The sequence below is a fragment of the Ambystoma mexicanum genome, chromosome 5p (assembly GCF_040938575.1).
Source record: "Ambystoma mexicanum isolate Mex_15411 chromosome 5p, UKY_AmexF1_1, whole genome shotgun sequence".
In the NCBI taxonomy this organism is placed as follows: Eukaryota; Metazoa; Chordata; class Amphibia; order Caudata; family Ambystomatidae; genus Ambystoma; species Ambystoma mexicanum.
Window position 1 is genome coordinate 36,735,906 of NC_090930.1, and position 19,918 is coordinate 36,755,823.

Below are 19,918 nucleotides of genomic sequence, written 5' to 3' on the forward strand. Positions count from 1 at the left end.
CACGGGCTCCATCTTCAACTCACTTCAGCCCGTCATCCGCCATCGCCGGAACCCTGCAAAACAAGAGACATCATTACTAAAGACTTTTAAAGACATTAGAATTACTCGAAACTTACCGTTCGTGCAGTAAACGACGGACAGCAGTCCTCTGAAGTCAAGAGGCCTGCTCCCCTTATCCAGTGAAGAAACTGGTTACAGCACCCTGCCCCGAGGCAGATGGAGAGCACGGCGTTCACTTACCTAAGGTGAGAGCGTTAACCTTTGGGGTTCTACAGGAGAAGAGAAAGGGAAGAAGAGAGAGACATTCAATAACCCAGTTCATTAATAACATATTTTCTATCTGCAGACATCTTACCCTTCGTGTCAGACATACAGTGCACAGAGGTCCAGCCCAAAGAGCCAGCCGTGTGTTACACATCACCTTTGAAGATACGGTATACGCCCAGTCAAGACCGGCGCCTCTACAGGAATCAGGTGAGCGTTACACCTGAGTCACAGCTAGATAGAACTGTGAAGATTAGTTTGTGTCACATCCAGACAGAATTGTAAATATTAGCTTGGTCACTTCTAGATAGAATTGTGAATATTAGCCTGCATCACATCTAGACAGAAGTGTGAATATTAGCCTGCGTCACATCTAGACAGAACTGTGAAGATCAGCTTGCGTCACATCTAGACAGAACTGTGAATATTAGCTTGCGTCACATCTAGGCAGAACTGTGAATATTAGCTAGAGTCACATCCAGACAGAATTCTAAATATTATCTTACGTCACTTCTAGATATATTTGTGAATATTAGCTTGGATCACATCCAGACATAATTGTAAATATTAGCTTGGTCACATGCAGACAGAATTGTAAATATAGGCCTGCGTCCCATCTAGACAGAATTGTGAAGATTAACCTGTGACACATCCAGACAGAATTGTGAATATTAGCTTCCGTCACATCTAGACAGAAATGTAACAATTAGCTTGTGTCACATCTAGACAGAACTATGAATAGTAGCTGGAGTCACATCTAGACAGAAGTGCGAATATTAGCTTGTGTCACATCCAGAAAGAACTGTGAAGATTAGCTTGCGTCACATCTAGACAGAACTGTGAATATTAGCTGGAGTCACATCTAGACAGAACTGTGAAAATTAGCTGGAGTCACATCCAGAGAGAACTGGTAATATTAGCTTGTGTCATATCCAGACAGAATTTGTGAATATTAGCCTGCGTCACATCTAGACAGAACTGTGAAGATTAGCATGCGTCACATCTAGACAGAACTGTGAAGATTACCCTATGTCACATCCAGACAGAATTCTGAACATTATCTTGTGTCACTTCTAGACAGAACTATATGAAAATTAGCTTCCGCCACATCTAAACAGCACTGTGAATATTAGCTGCAGTCACTTCTAGTTAGAACTGTGAAGATTAGTTTGTGTCACATCCAGACAGAATAGTGAATATTAGCCTGCGTCACATCTAGATAGAACTGTGAAGATTAGTTTGTGTCACATCCAGACAGAATTGTGAATATTAGCCTTCGTCACATCTAGACAGAACTGCAAATATTAGCTCGAGTCACATTGAGACTCAACTGTGAAGATTAGCTTGTGTCACATCTAGACAGAACTGTGAAGATTAGCTTGCGTCACATCTAGACAGAACTGTGAATATTAGCTGAAGTCACATCTAGACAGAACTGTGAAGATTAGCTTGCATCACATCTAGACACAACTGTGAATATTAGCTGGAGTCACATCGAGACAGAATCCTAAATATTAGCTTGGGTCACTTCTAGATAGAATTATGAACATTAGCTTGCATCACATGCAGACAGAATTGTAAATATTAGCTTGCATCACATACACTCAGAACTGTAAATATTGGCCTGCGTCACATCTAGACAGAAATTTGAAGATTAGCTTGCATCACTTCTAGTTAGAACTGTGAAGATTAGTTTGTGTCACATTCAGACAGAATAGTGAATATTAGCCTGCGTCACATCTAGACAGAACTGCAAATATTAGCTGGAGTCACATCGAGACACAAGTGTGAAGATTAGCTTGTGTCACATCTAGACAGAACTGTGAAGATTAGCTTGTGTCACGTCTAGACAGAACTGTGAATATTAGCTGAAGTCACATCTAGACAGACCTGTGAAGATTAGGTGGAGTCACATCCAGACAGAATCCTAAATATTAGCTTGGGTCACTTCTAGATAGAATTATGAATATTAGCCTGCATCACATCTAGACAGAACTGTGAAGATTAGCATGCGTCACATCTAGACAGAACTGTGAAGATTACCCTATGTCACATTCAGACAGAATTCTGAACATTATCTTGTGTCACATCTAGACAGAACTATATGAAAATTAACTTGCCCCACATCTAAACAGCACTGTGAATATTAGCTGCAGTCAAATCTAGACAGAACTGTCAAGATTAGCTTGCGTCACATCTAGACAAAACTGTGAATATTAGCTGGAGTCACATCCAGACAGAATTCTAAATATTATCTTACGCCACTTCTAGATATAGTTGTGAATATTAGCTTGGATCACATCCAGACATAATTGTAAATATTAGCTTGGTCATATACAGACAGAATTTTAAATATTGGCCTGCGTCCCATCTAGACAGAATTGTGAAGATTAATCTGTGTCACATCCAGACAGAATTGTGAATATTAGCTTGCGTCACATCTAGACAGAAATGTAACGATTAGCTTGTGTCACATCTAGACAGAACTATGAATATTAGCTGGAGTCACATCTAGACAGAAGTGTGAATATTAGCTTGTTTCACATCCAGACAGAATTGTGAATATTAGCTTGCGTCACATCTAGACAGAACTGTGAATATTAGCTGGAGTCACATCTAGACAGAACTGTGAAGATTAGGTTGTGTCATTTCTAGACAGAACTATGAATATTATCTGGAGTCACATCCAGACAGAACTGTGAAGTTTAGCTTGCGTCACATCTAGACAGAACTGTGAATATTAGCTGGAGTCACATCTAGACAGAACTGTGAAGATTATTTTCTGTCACATCCAGACAGAATTGTTAATATTAGCCTGCGTCACATCTAGACAGAAGTGTGAAGATTAGCTGGAGTCCCATCTAGTCAGAACTGTGAAGATTAGCTTGTGTCACATCCAGACAGAACTTTGAATACTAGCTGGAGTCACGTCCAGAGAGAACTGTGAATATTAGCTTGTGTCATATCCAGACAGAATTTGTGAATATTAGCCTGCGTCACATCTAGACAGAACTGTGAAGATTAGCATGCGTCACATCTAGATAGAACTGTGAAGATTAGCCTATGTCACATCCAAACAGAATTGTGAACATTAGCTTGTGTCACATCTAGACAGAACTGTGAAGATTAGTTTGTGTCACATCCAGACAGAATTGTGAATATTAGCCTTCGTCACATCTAGACAGAACTGCAAATATTAGCTCGAGTCACATTGAGACGCAACTGTGAAGATTAGCTTGTGTCACATCTAGACAGAACTGTGAAGATTAGCTTGCGTCACATCTAGACAGAACTGTGAATATTAGCTGAAGTCACATCTAGACAGAACTGTGAAGATTAGCTTGCATCACATCTAGACACAACTGTGAATATTAGCTGGAGTCACATCGAGACAGAATCCTAAATATTAGCTTGGGTCACTTCTAGATAGAATTGTGAATATTAGCTTGCACCACATGCAGACAGAATTGTAAATATTAGCTTGCATCACATACACTCAGAACTGTAAATATTGGCCTGCGTCACATCTAGACAGAAATTTGAAGATTAGCTTGCATCACTTCTAGTTAGAACTGTGAAGATTAGTTTGTGTCACATTCAGACAGAATAGTGAATATTAGCTTGCGTCAAATCTAGACAGAACTGCAAATATTTGCTGGAGTCACATCGAGACACAAGTGTGAAGATTAGCTTGTGTCACATCTAGACAGAACTGTGAAGATTAGCTGAAGTCACATCTAGACAGAACTGTGAAGATTAGGTTGAGTCACATCCAGACAGAATCCTAACTATTAGCTTGGGTCACTTCTAGATAGAATTGTGAATATTAGCCTGCATCACATCTAGACAGAAGTGTGAATATCAGCCTGCGTCACATCTAGACAGAACTGTGACGATCAGCTTGCGTCACATCTAGACAGAACTGTGAATATTAGCTTGCGTCACATCTAGGCAGAACTGTGAATATTAGCTAGAGTCACATCCAGACAGAATTGTAAATATAGGCCTGCGTCCCATCTAGACAGAATTGTGAAGATTAACCTGTGTCACATCCAGACAGAATTCTGAACATTATCTTGTGTCACATCTAGACAGAACTATATGAAAATTAACTTGCCCCACATCTAAACAGCACTGTGAATATTAGCTGCAGTCACATCTAGACAGAACTGTCAAGATTAGCTTGCGTCACATCTAGACAAAACTGTGAATATTAGCTGGAGCCACATCCAGACAAGAATTCTAAATATTATCTTACGTCACTTCTAGATATATTTGTGAATATTAGCTTGGATCACATCCAGACAGAATTGTAAATATTAGCTTGGTCACATACAGACAGAATTGTAAATATTGGCCTGCGTCCCATCTAGACAGAATTGTGAAGATTAACCTGTGTCACATCCAGATAGAATTTTGAATATTAGCTTGCGTCACATCTAGACAGAAAGTCACAATTAGCTTGTGTCACATCTAGACAGAACTATGAATATTAGCTGGAGTCACATCTAGACAGAAGTGTGAATATTAGCTTGTGTCACATCCAGACAGAATTGTGAATATAAGCTTGCGTCACATCTAGACAGAACTGTGAATATTAGCTTGAGTCACATCTAGACAGAACTGCGAAGATTAGGTTGTGTCATTTCCATACAGAACTATGAATATTATCTGGAGTCACATCCAGACAGAACTGTGAAGATTATTTTCTGTCACATCCAGACAGAATTGTTAATATTAGCTTGCGTCACATCTAGACAGAACTATGAAAATTAGCTTACATCACATCTAGACACAAGTGTGAAGATTAGCTGGAGTCCCATCTAGTCAGAACTGTGAAGATTAGCTTGTGTCAAATCCAGAAAGAACTTTGAATACTAGCTTGAGTCACATCTAGATAGAACTGTGAATATTAGCTGGAGTCACATCCATAGAGAACTATGAATATTAGCTTGTGTCATATCCAGACAGAATTGTGAATATTAGCCTGCGTCACATCTAGACAGAACTGTGAAGATTAGCCTATGTCACATCCAAACAGAATTCTGAACATTAACTTGTATCACATCTAGACACAACTATATGAAAATTAGCTTGCGTCACATCTAGACAGAACTGTGAAGATTAGCTTGCACCACATCTAAACAGCACTGTGAATATTAGCTGCAGTCACCTCTAGACAGAACTGTGAAGATTATCTTGCGTCACATCCAGACAGAATTGTGAACATTAGGTTGTGTTACATCTAGACAGAATTGTTAATATTAGCCTGCGTCTCATCTAGACAGAACCATGAAAATTAGCTTACATCACATCTAGACACAACTGTGAAGATTAGCTGGAGTCCCATCTAGTCAGAACTGTGAAGATTAGCTGCAGTCACATCTAGACAGAACTGTGAAGATTAGCTTGCGTCACATCCAGACAGAACTTTGAATACTAGCTGGAGTAACATCCAGAGAGAACTGTGAATATTAGCTTGTGTCATATCCAGACAGAATTTGTGAATATTAGCCTGCGTCACATCTAGACAGAACTGTGAAGATTAGCATGAGTCACATCTAGATAGAACTGTGAAGATTAGCCTATGTCACATCCAAACAGAATTCTGAACATTAGCTTGTGTCACATCTAGACAGAACTATATGAAAATTAGCGTGCGTCACATCTAGACAGAACTGTGAAGATTAGCTGCAGTCACATCTAGACAGAACTGTGAAGATTAGCTTGCGTCACATCTAGACAGAACTGTGAATATTGGCTGGAGCCACATCCAGACAGAACTCTAAATATAATCTTACGTCACTTCTAGATATATTTGTGAATATTAGCTTGGATCACATCCAGACATAATTGTAAATATTAGCTTGGTCACATGCAGACAGAATTGTAAATATAGGCCTGCGTCCCATCTAGACAGAATTGTGAAGATTAACCTGTGACACATCCAGACAGAATTGTGAATATTAGCTTCCGTCACATCTAGACAGAAATGTAACAATTAGCTTGTGTCACATCTAGACAGAACTATGAATAGTAGCTGGAGTCACATCTAGACAGAAGTGCGAATATTAGCTTGTGTCACATCCAGAAAGAACTGTGAAGATTAGCTTGCGTCACATCTAGACAGAACTGTGAATATTAGCTGGAGTCACATCTAGACAGAACTGTGAAAATTAGCTGGAGTCACATCCAGAGAGAACTGTGAATATTAGCTTGTGTCATATCCAGACAGAATTTGTGAATATTAGCCTGCGTCACATCTAGACAGAACTGTGAAGATTAGCATGCGTCACATCTAGACAGAACTGTGAAGATTACCCTATGTCACATCCAGACAGAATTCTGAACATTATCTTGTGTCACTTCTAGACAGAACTATATGAAAATTAGCTTCCGCCACATCTAAACAGCACTGTGAATATTAGCTGCAGTCACTTCTAGTTAGAACTGTGAAGATTAGTTTGTGTCACATCCAGACAGAATAGTGAATATTAGCCTGCGTCACATCTAGATAGAACTGTGAAGATTAGTTTGTGTCACATCCAGACAGAATTGTGAATATTAGCCTTCGTCACATCTAGACAGAACTGCAAATATTAGCTCGAGTCACATTGAGACTCAACTGTGAAGATTAGCTTGTGTCACATCTAGACAGAACTGTGAAGATTAGCTGAAGTCACATCTAGACAGAACTGTGAAGATTAGCTTGCATCACATCTAGACACAACTGTGAATATTAGCTGGAGTCACATCGAGACAGAATCCTAAATATTAGCTTGGGTCACTTCTAGATAGAATTATGAACATTAGCTTGCATCACATGCAGACAGAATTGTAAATATTAGCTTGCATCACATACACTCAGAACTGTAAATATTGGCCTGCGTCACATCTAGACAGAAATTTGAAGATTAGCTTGCATCACTTCTAGTTAGAACTGTGAAGATTAGTTTGTGTCACATTCAGACAGAATAGTGAATATTAGCCTGCGTCACATCTAGACAGAACTGCAAATATTAGCTGGAGTCACATCGAGACACAAGTGTGAAGATTAGCTTGTGTCACATCTAGACAGAACTGTGAAGATTAGCTTGTGTCACGTCTAGACAGAACTGTGAATATTAGCTGAAGTCACATCTAGACAGACCTGTGAAGATTAGGTGGAGTCACATCCAGACAGAATCCTAAATATTAGCTTGGGTCACTTCTAGATAGAATTATGAATATTAGCCTGCATCACATCTAGACAGAACTGTGAAGATTAGCATGCGTCACATCTAGACAGAACTGTGAAGATTACCCTATGTCACATTCAGACAGAATTCTGAACATTATCTTGTGTCACATCTAGACAGAACTATATGAAAATTAACTTGCCCCACATCTAAACAGCACTGTGAATATTAGCTGCAGTCAAATCTAGACAGAACTGTCAAGATTAGCTTGCGTCACATCTAGACAAAACTGTGAATATTAGCTGGAGTCACATCCAGACAGAATTCTAAATATTATCTTACGCCACTTCTAGATATAGTTGTGAATATTAGCTTGGATCACATCCAGACATAATTGTAAATATTAGCTTGGTCATATACAGACAGAATTTTAAATATTGGCCTGCGTCCCATCTAGACAGAATTGTGAAGATTAATCTGTGTCACACCCAGACAGAATTGTGAATATTAGCTTGCGTCACATCTAGACAGAAATGTAACGATTAGCTTGTGTCACATCTAGACAGAACTATGAATATTAGCTGGAGTCACATCTAGACAGAAGTGTGAATATTAGCTTGTTTCACATCCAGACAGAATTGTGAATATTAGCTTGCGTCACATCTAGACAGAACTGTGAATATTAGCTGGAGTCACATCTAGACAGAACTGTGAAGATTAGGTTGTGTCATTTCTAGACAGAACTATGAATATTATCTGGAGTCACATCCAGACAGAACTGTGAAGTTTAGCTTGCGTCACATCTAGACAGAACTGTGAATATTAGCTGGAGTCACATCTAGACAGAACTGTGAAGATTATTTTCTGTCACATCCAGACAGAATTGTTAATATTAGCCTGCGTCACATCTAGACAGAAGTGTGAAGATTAGCTGGAGTCCCATCTAGTCAGAACTGTGAAGATTAGCTTGTGTCACATCCAGACAGAACTTTGAATACTAGCTGGAGTCACGTCCAGAGAGAACTGTGAATATTAGCTTGTGTCATATCCAGACAGAATTTGTGAATATTAGCCTGCGTCACATCTAGACAGAACTGTGAAGATTAGCATGCGTCACATCTAGATAGAACTGTGAAGATTAGCCTATGTCACATCCAAACAGAATTGTGAACATTAGCTTGTGTCACATCTAGACAGAACTGTGAAGATTAGTTTGTGTCACATCCAGACAGAATTGTGAATATTAGCCTTCGTCACATCTAGACAGAACTGCAAATATTAGCTCGAGTCACATTGAGACGCAACTGTGAAGATTAGCTTGTGTCACATCTAGACAGAACTGTGAAGATTAGCTTGCGTCACATCTAGACAGAACTGTGAATATTAGCTGAAGTCACATCTAGACAGAACTGTGAAGATTAGCTTGCATCACATCTAGACACAACTGTGAATATTAGCTGGAGTCACATCGAGACAGAATCCTAAATATTAGCTTGGGTCACTTCTAGATAGAATTGTGAATATTAGCTTGCACCACATGCAGACAGAATTGTAAATATTAGCTTGCATCACATACACTCAGAACTGTAAATATTGGCCTGCGTCACATCTAGACAGAAATTTGAAGATTAGCTTGCATCACTTCTAGTTAGAACTGTGAAGATTAGTTTGTGTCACATTCAGACAGAATAGTGAATATTAGCCTGCGTCAAATCTAGACAGAACTGCAAATATTAGCTGGAGTCACATCGAGACACAAGTGTGAAGATTAGCTTGTGTCACATCTAGACAGAACTGTGAAGATTAGCTGAAGTCACATCTAGACAGAACTGTGAAGATTAGGTTGAGTCACATCCAGACAGAATCCTAACTATTAGCTTGGGTCACTTCTAGATAGAATTGTGAATATTAGCCTGCATCACATCTAGACAGAAGTGTGAATATCAGCCTGCGTCACATCTAGACAGAACTGTGACGATCAGCTTGCGTCACATCTAGACAGAACTGTGAATATTAGCTTGCGTCACATCTAGGCAGAACTGTGAATATTAGCTAGAGTCACATCCAGACAGAATTGTAAATATAGGCCTGCGTCCCATCTAGACAGAATTGTGAAGATTAACCTGTGTCACATCCAGACAGAATTCTGAACATTATCTTGTGTCACATCTAGACAGAACTATATGAAAATTAACTTGCCCCACATCTAAACAGCACTGTGAATATTAGCTGCAGTCACATCTAGACAGAACTGTCAAGATTAGCTTGCGTCACATCTAGACAAAACTGTGAATATTAGCTGGAGCCACATCCAGACAAGAATTCTAAATATTATCTTACGTCACTTCTAGATATATTTGTGAATATTAGCTTGGATCACATCCAGACAGAATTGTAAATATTAGCTTGGTCACATACGGACAGAATTGTAAATATTGGCCTGCGTCCCATCTAGACAGAATTGTGAAGATTAACCTGTGTCACATCCAGATAGAATTTTGAATATTAGCTTGCGTCACATCTAGACAGAAAGTCACAATTAGCTTGTGTCACCTCTAGACAGAACTATGAATATTAGCTGGAGTCACATCTAGACAGAAGTGTGAATATTAGCTTGTGTCACATCCAGACAGAATTGTGAATATAAGCTTGCGTCACATCTAGACAGAACTGTGAATATTAGCTTGAGTCACATCTAGACAGAACTGCGAAGATTAGGTTGTGTCATTTCCATACAGAACTATGAATATTATCTGGAGTCACATCCAGACAGAACTGTGAAGATTATTTTCTGTCACATCCAGACAGAATTGTTAATATTAGCTTGCGTCACATCTAGACAGAACTATGAAAATTAGCTTACATCACATCTAGACACAAGTGTGAAGATTAGCTGGAGTCCCATCTAGTCAGAACTGTGAAGATTAGCTTGTGTCAAATCCAGAAAGAACTTTGAATACTAGCTTGAGTCAAATCTAGATAGAACTGTGAATATTAGCTGGAGTCACATCCATAGAGAACTATGAATATTAGCTTGTGTCATATCCAGACAGAATTGTGAATATTAGCCTGCGTCACATCTAGACAGAACTGTGAAGATTAGCCTATGTCACATCCAAACAGAATTCTGAACATTAACTTGTATCACATCTAGACACAACTATATGAAAATTAGCTTGCGTCACATCTAGACAGAACTGTGAAGATTAGCTTGCACCACATCTAAACAGCACTGTGAATATTAGCTGCAGTCACCTCTAGACAGAACTGTGAAGATTATCTTGCGTCACATCCAGACAGAATTGTGAACATTAGGTTGTGTTACATCTAGACAGAATTGTTAATATTAGCCTGCGTCTCATCTAGACAGAACCATGAAAATTAGCTTACATCACATCTAGACACAACTGTGAAGATTAGCTGGAGTCCCATCTAGTCAGAACTGTGAAGATTAGCTGCAGTCACATCTAGACAGAACTGTGAAGATTAGCTTGCGTCACATCCAGACAGAACTTTGAATACTAGCTGGAGTCACATCCAGAGAGAACTGTGAATATTAGCTTGTGTCATATCCAGACAGAATTTGTGAATATTAGCCTGCGTCACATCTAGACAGAACTGTGAAGATTAGCATGAGTCACATCTAGATAGAACTGTGAAGATTAGCCTATGTCACATCCAAACAGAATTCTGAACATTAGCTTGTGTCACATCTAGACAGAACTATATGAAAATTAGCTTGCGTCACATCTAGACAGAACTGTGAAGATTAGCTGCAGTCACATCTAGACAGAACTGTGAAGATTAGCTTGCGTCACATCTAGACAGAACTGTGAATATTGGCTGGAGCCACATCCAGACAGAACTCTAAATATAATCTTACGTCACTTCTAGATATATTTGTAAATATTAGCTTGGTCACATACAGACAGAATTGTAAATATTGGCCTGCGTCCCATCTAGACAGAATTGTGAAGATTAACCTGTGTCACATCCAGATAGAATTTTGAATATTAGCTTGCGTCACATCTAGATAGAAATGTCACAATTAGCTTGTGTCACATCTAGACAGAACTATGAATATCAGCTGGAGTCACATCTAGACAGAAGTGTGAATATTATCTTGTGTCACATCCAGACAGATTTGTGAATATTAGCTTGCGTCACATCTAGACAGAACTGTGAATATTAGCTGGAGTCACATCTAGACAGAACTGCGAAGATTAGGTTGTGTCATTTCCATACAGAACTATGAATATTATCTGGAGTCACATCCAGACAGAATTTTGAATATTAACCTGCGTCACATCTAGACACAAGTGTGAAGATTAGCTGGAGTCCCATCTAGTCAGAACTGTGAAGATTAGCTTGTGTCAAATCCAGAAAGAACTTTGAATACTAGCTGGAGTCACATCTAGACAGAACTGTGAATATTAGCTGGAGTCACATCCATAGAGAACTATGAATATTAGCTTGTGTCATATCCAGACAGAATTGTGAATATTAGCCTGCGTCACATCTAGACAGAACTGTGAAGATTAGCCTATGTCACATCCAAACAAAATTCTGAACATTAACTTGTATCACATCTAAACACAACTATATGAAAATTAGCTTGCGTCACATCTAGACAGAACTGTGAAGATTAGCTTGCACCACATATAAACAGCACTGTGAATATTAGCTGCAGTCACCTCTAGACAGAACTGTGAAGATTATCTTGCGTCACATCCAGACAGAATTGTGAACATTAGGTTGTGTTACATCTAGACAGAATTGTTAATATTAGGCTGCGTCACATCTAGACAGAACCATGAAAATTAGCTTACATCACATCTAGACACAACTGTGAAGATTAGCTGGAGTCCCATCTAGTCAGAACTGTGAAGATTAGCTGTAGTCACATCTAGACAGAACTGTGAAGATTAGCTTGCGTCACATCCAGACAGAACTTTGAATACTAACTGGAGCCACATCTAGACAGGACTGTGAATATTAGGTGGAGTCACATCCAGAGCGAACTATGAAGATTAGCTTGTGTCATATCCAGACAGAATTGTGAATATTAGACTGCGTCACATCTAGACAGAACTGTGAAGATTAGCATGCGTCACATCTAGATAGAACTGTGAAGATTAGCCTATGTCACATCCAAATACAATTCTTAACATTAGTTTGTGTCACATCTAGACAGAACTATATGAAAATTAGCTTGCATCACATCTAGACAGAACTGTGAAAATTAGTGTGTGTCATATCTAGACACAATTGTGAATGTTAGCCTGCATCACATCTAGACAGAACTGTTAAGATTAGCTTGCATCACATCTAGACAGAATTGTGAAGATTAGCCGGTGTCACATCCAAACAGAATTATGAACATTAGCTTGTGTCACATCTAGAAAGAACTATATGAAAATTAGCTTGCGTCATATCTAGACAGAACTGTGAACATTAGCTTGCGCCACATCTAAACAGCACTGTGAATATTAGCTGCAGTCACATCTAGACAGAACTGTGAAGATTAGCTTGCATCACATCCAGACAGAATTGTGAACATTAGGTTGTGTTACATCTAGACAGAATTTTTAATATTAACCTGCGTCACATCTAGACAGAACTGTGAAGATTATTTTCTGTCATATCCAGACAGAATTGTTTACATTAGCCTGCGTCACATCTAGACAGAACTATGAAAATTAGTTTACATCACATCTAGACACAACTGTGAAGATTAGCCGGAGTCCCATCTAGTCAGAACTGTGAAGATTAGCTGCAGTCACATCCAGACAGAACTGTGAAGATTAGCTTGCGTCACATCCAGACAGAACTTTGAATACTAACTGGAGTCACATCTAGACAGAACTGTGAATATTAGCTGGAGTCACATCCAGAGAGAACTGTGAATATTAGCTTGTGTCATATCCAGACAGAATTGTGAATATTAGCCTGCGTCAAATCTAGACAGAACTGTGAAGATTAGCATGCATCACATCTAGACAGAACTGTGAACATAAGCCTATGTCACATCCAAACAGAATTCTGAACATTAGTTTGTGTCACATCTAGACAGAACTATATGAACATTAGCTTGCATCACATCTAGACAGAACTGTGAAGATTAGCGTGTGTCATATATAGACAGAACTGTGAATTTTAGCCTGTGTGACATCTAGACAGAACTGTGAATGTTAGCTGAAGTCACATCTAGACAGAACTGTGAATATTAGCTGGAGTCACATCCAGAGCGAACTGTGAAGATTAGCTTGTGTCATATCCCGACAGAATTCTGAATATTAGCCTGCGTCACACCTAGACAGAACTGTTAAGATTAGCTTGTGTCACATCTAGACAGAATTGTGAAGATTAGCCGGTGTCACAACCAAACAAAATTCTGAATATTAGATTGCATCACATCTAGACAGAACTGTGAAGATTAGCTGGAGTCACATCTAGAGAGAACTGTGAATATTGGCTGGAGTCACACCCAGACAGAATTGTGAATATTAGTTTGTGTCACATCTAGACAGAACTGTGAAGATTAGCTTGCGTCACATCCAGACAGAATTGTGAACATTAGGTTGTGTTACATCTAGACAGAATTTTTAATATTAACCTGCGTCACATCTAGACAGAACTGTGACGATTATTTTCTGTCATATCCAGACAGAATTGTTTACATTAGCCTGCGTCACATCTAGACAGAACTATGAAAATTAGCTTACATCACATCTAGACACAAGTGTGAAGATTAGCTGGAGTCCCATCTAGTCAGAACTGTGAAGATTAGCTTGTGTCAAATCCAGAAAGAACTTTGAATACTAGCTTGAGTCAAATCTAGATAGAACTGTGAATATTAGCTGGAGTCACATCCATAGAGAACTATGAATATTAGCTTGTGTCATATCCAGACAGAATTGTGAATATTAGCCTGCGTCACATCTAGACAGAACTGTGAAGATTAGCCTATGTCACATCCAAACAGAATTCTGAACATTAACTTGTATCACATCTAGACACAACTATATGAAAATTAGCTTGCGTCACATCTAGACAGAACTGTGAAGATTAGCTTGCACCACATCTAAACAGCACTGTGAATATTAGCTGCAGTCACCTCTAGACAGAACTGTGAAGATTATCTTGCGTCACATCCAGACAGAATTGTGAACATTAGGTTGTGTTACATCTAGACAGAATTGTTAATATTAGCCTGCGTCTCATCTAGACAGAACCATGAAAATTAGCTTACATCACATCTAGACACAACTGTGAAGATTAGCTGGAGTCCCATCTAGTCAGAACTGTGAAGATTAGCTGCAGTCACATCTAGACAGAACTGTGAAGATTAGCTTGCGTCACATCCAGACAGAACTTTGAATACTAGCTGGAGTCACATCCAGAGAGAACTGTGAATATTAGCTTGTGTCATATCCAGACAGAATTTGTGAATATTAGCCTGCGTCACATCTAGACAGAACTGTGAAGATTAGCATGAGTCACATCTAGATAGAACTGTGAAGATTAGCCTATGTCACATCCAAACAGAATTCTGAACATTAGCTTGTGTCACATCTAGACAGAACTATATGAAAATTAGCTTGCGTCACATCTAGACAGAACTGTGAAGATTAGCTGCAGTCACATCTAGACAGAACTGTGAAGATTAGCTTGCGTCACATCTAGACAGAACTGTGAATATTGGCTGGAGCCACATCCAGACAGAACTCTAAATATAATCTTACGTCACTTCTAGATATATTTGTAAATATTAGCTTGGTCACATACAGACAGAATTGTAAATATTGGCCTGCGTCCCATCTAGACAGAATTGTGAAGATTAACCTGTGTCACATCCAGATAGAATTTTGAATATTAGCTTGCGTCACATCTAGATAGAAATGTCACAATTAGCTTGTGTCACATCTAGACAGAACTATGAATATCAGCTGGAGTCACATCTAGACAGAAGTGTGAATATTATCTTGTGTCACATCCAGACAGATTTGTGAATATTAGCTTGCGTCACATCTAGACAGAACTGTGAATATTAGCTGGAGTCACATCTAGACAGAACTGCGAAGATTAGGTTGTGTCATTTCCATACAGAACTATGAATATTATCTGGAGTCACATCCAGACAGAATTTTGAATATTAACCTGCGTCACATCTAGACACAAGTGTGAAGATTAGCTGGAGTCCCATCTAGTCAGAACTGTGAAGATTAGCTTGTGTCAAATCCAGAAAGAACTTTGAATACTAGCTGGAGTCACATCTAGACAGAACTGTGAATATTAGCTGGAGTCACATCCATAGAGAACTATGAATATTAGCTTGTGTCATATCCAGACAGAATTGTGAATATTAGCCTGCGTCACATCTAGACAGAACTGTGAAGATTAGCCTATGTCACATCCAAACAAAATTCTGAACATTAACTTGTATCACATCTAAACACAACTATATGAAAATTAGCTTGCGTCACATCTAGACAGAACTGTGAAGATTAGCTTGCACCACATATAAACAGCACTGTGAATATTAGCTGCAGTCACCTCTAGACAGAACTGTGAAGATTATCTTGCGTCACATCCAGACAGAATTGTGAACATTAGGTTGTGTTACATCTAGACAGAATTGTTAATATTAGGCTGCGTCACATCTAGACAGAACCATGAAAATTAGCTTACATCACATCTAGACACAACTGTGAAGATTAGCTGGAGTCCCATCTAGTCAGAACTGTGAAGATTAGCTGTAGTCACATCTAGACAGAACTGTGAAGATTAGCTTGCGTCACATCCAGACAGAACTTTGAATACTAACTGGAGCCACATCTAGACAGGACTGTGAATATTAGGTGGAGTCACATCCAGAGCGAACTATGAAGATTAGCTTGTGTCATATCCAGACAGAATTGTGAATATTAGACTGCGTCACATCTAGACAGAACTGTGAAGATTAGCATGCGTCACATCTAGATAGAACTGTGAAGATTAGCCTATGTCACATCCAAATACAATTCTTAACATTAGTTTGTGTCACATCTAGACAGAACTATATGAAAATTAGCTTGCATCACATCTAGACAGAACTGTGAAAATTAGTGTGTGTCATATCTAGACACAATTGTGAATGTTAGCCTGCATCACATCTAGACAGAACTGTTAAGATTAGCTTGCATCACATCTAGACAGAATTGTGAAGATTAGCCGGTGTCACATCCAAACAGAATTATGAACATTAGCTTGTGTCACATCTAGAAAGAACTATATGAAAATTAGCTTGCGTCATATCTAGACAGAACTGTGAACATTAGCTTGCGCCACATCTAAACAGCACTGTGAATATTAGCTGCAGTCACATCTAGACAGAACTGTGAAGATTAGCTTGCATCACATCCAGACAGAATTGTGAACATTAGGTTGTGTTACATCTAGACAGAATTTTTAATATTAACCTGTGTCACATCTAGACAGAACTGTGAAGATTATTTTCTGTCATATCCAGACAGAATTGTTTACATTAGCCTGCGTCACATCTAGACAGAACTATGAAAATTAGTTTACATCACATCTAGACACAACTGTGAAGATTAGCCGGAGTCCCATCTAGTCAGAACTGTGAAGATTAGCTGCAGTCACATCCAGACAGAACTGTGAAGATTAGCTTGCGTCACATCCAGACAGAACTTTGAATACTAACTGGAGTCACATCTAGACAGAACTGTGAATATTAGCTGGAGTCACATCCAGAGAGAACTGTGAATATTAGCTTGTGTCATATCCAGACAGAATTGTGAATATTAGCCTGCGTCAAATCTAGACAGAACTGTGAAGATTAGCATGCATCACATCTAGACAGAACTGTGAACATAAGCCTATGTCACATCCAAACAGAATTCTGAACATTAGTTTGTGTCACATCTAGACAGAACTATATGAACATTAGCTTGCATCACATCTAGACAGAACTGTGAAGATTAGCGTGTGTCATATATAGACAGAACTGTGAATTTTAGCCTGTGTGACATCTAGACAGAACTGTGAATGTTAGCTGAAGTCACATCTAGACAGAACTGTGAATATTAGCTGGAGTCACATCCAGAGCGAACTGTGAAGATTAGCTTGTGTCATATCCCGACAGAATTCTGAATATTAGCCTGCGTCACACCTAGACAGAACTGTTAAGATTAGCTTGTGTCACATCTAGACAGAATTGTGAAGATTAGCCGGTGTCACAACCAAACAAAATTCTGAATATTAGATTGCATCACATCTAGACAGAACTGTGAAGATTAGCTGGAGTCACATCTAGAGAGAACTGTGAATATTGGCTGGAGTCACACCCAGACAGAATTGTGAATATTAGTTTGTGTCACATCTAGACAGAACTGTGAAGATTAGCTTGCGTCACATCCAGACAGAATTGTGAACATTAGGTTGTGTTACATCTAGACAGAATTTTTAATATTAACCTGCGTCACATCTAGACAGAACTGTGACGATTATTTTCTGTCATATCCAGACAGAATTGTTTACATTAGCCTGCGTCACATCTAGACAGAACTATGAAAATTAGTTTACATCACATCTAGACACAACTGTGAAGATTAGCTGGAGTCCCATCTAGTCAGAACTGTGAAGATTAGCTGCAGTCACATCCAGACAGAACTGTGAAGATTAGCTTGCGTCACATCCAGACAGAACTTTGAATACTAACTGGAGTCACATCTAGACAGAACTGTGAATATTAGCTGGAGTCACATCCAGAGAGAACTGTGAATATTAGCTTGTGTCATATCCAGACAGAATTGTGAATATTAGCCTGCGTCAAATCTAGACAGAACTGTGAAGATTAGCATGCATCACATCTAGACAGAACTGTGAACATAAGCCTATGTCACATCCAAACAGAATTCTGAACATTAGTTTGTGTCACATCTAGACAGAACTATATGAACATTAGCTTGCATCACATCTAGACAGAACTGTGAAGATTAGCGTGTGTCATATATAGACAGAACTGTGAATTTTAGCCTGTGTGACATCTAGACAGAACTGTGAATGTTAGCTGAAGTCACATCTAGACAGAACTGTGAATATTAGCTGGAGTCACATCCAGAGCGAACTGTGAAGATTAGCTTGTGTCATATCCCGACAGAATTCTGAATATTAGCCTGCGTCACACCTAGACAGAACTGTTAAGATTAGCTTGTGTCACATCTAGACAGAATTGTGAAGATTAGCCGGTGTCACATCCAAACAAAATTCTGAATATTAGATTGCATCACATCTAGACAGAACTGTGAAGATTAGCTGGAGTCACATCTAGAGAGAACTGTGAATATTGGCTGGAGTCACACCCAGACAGAATTGTGAATATTAGTTTGTGTCACATCCAGACAGAATTGTGAATATTGGCTTGCGTCACATCTAGACAGAACTGTGAATATTAGCTGGAGTCACATCTAGACAGAACTGTGAAGATTAGCTTGCGCCACATCTAAACAGCACTGTGAATATTAACTACAGTCACATCTAGACAGAACTGTGAAGATTAGCTTGCGTCACATCCAGACACAATTGTGAATATTAGCTTGTGTTACATCCAGACAGAACTGTGAACATTATTTTCTGTCACATCCAGACTGAGTTGTTGATATTAGCCTCTGTCACATCTAGACAGAGCTATGAAAAGGAGCTTACATCACATCTAGACAGAACTGTGAAGATTAGCTTGTGTCACATATAGACAGAACTGTGAAGATTAGCTGGAGTCACATCTTGACAGAACAGTGAAGATTAGCTGCAGTTACATCTAGACAGAACTTTGAAGATTAGCTTGCGTCACATCCAGACAGAACTTTTAATACTAGCTGGAGTCACATCTAGACAAAACTGTGAAGATTAGCATGCATCACATCTAGACAGAACTGTGAATATTAGCTGGAGTCACATCCAGAGCGAACTGTGAAGATTAGCTTTTGTCATATCCAGACAGAATTGTGAATATTAGCTGGAGTCACATCTAGACAGAACTGTGAAGATTAGCCTGTGTCACATCCAAACAGAATTCTGAATATTAGCTTGCGTCACATCTAGACAGACCTATGAAAACGTGCATCGCATCTAGACAGACCTATGAAGATTAGCTTCTGTCATATCTAGACAGAACTGTGAATATTAGCCTGTGTCACATCTAGACAGAACTGTGAATATTAGCTGGAGTCACATCCAGAGAGAACTGTGAAGATTAACTTGTTTCACATCTAGACAGAATTGTGAATATTAGCCTGCGTCACATCTAGACAGAACTGTGAAGATTAGCTTGCGTCACATCTAGACAGAACTTTGAAGATTAGCCTGGGTCACATCCAAACAGAATTCTGAATATTAGCTTGCGTCACATCTAGACAGAACTGTAAAGATTGGCTTGCATCACATCTAGACAGAACTGTGAAGATTAGCCTGTG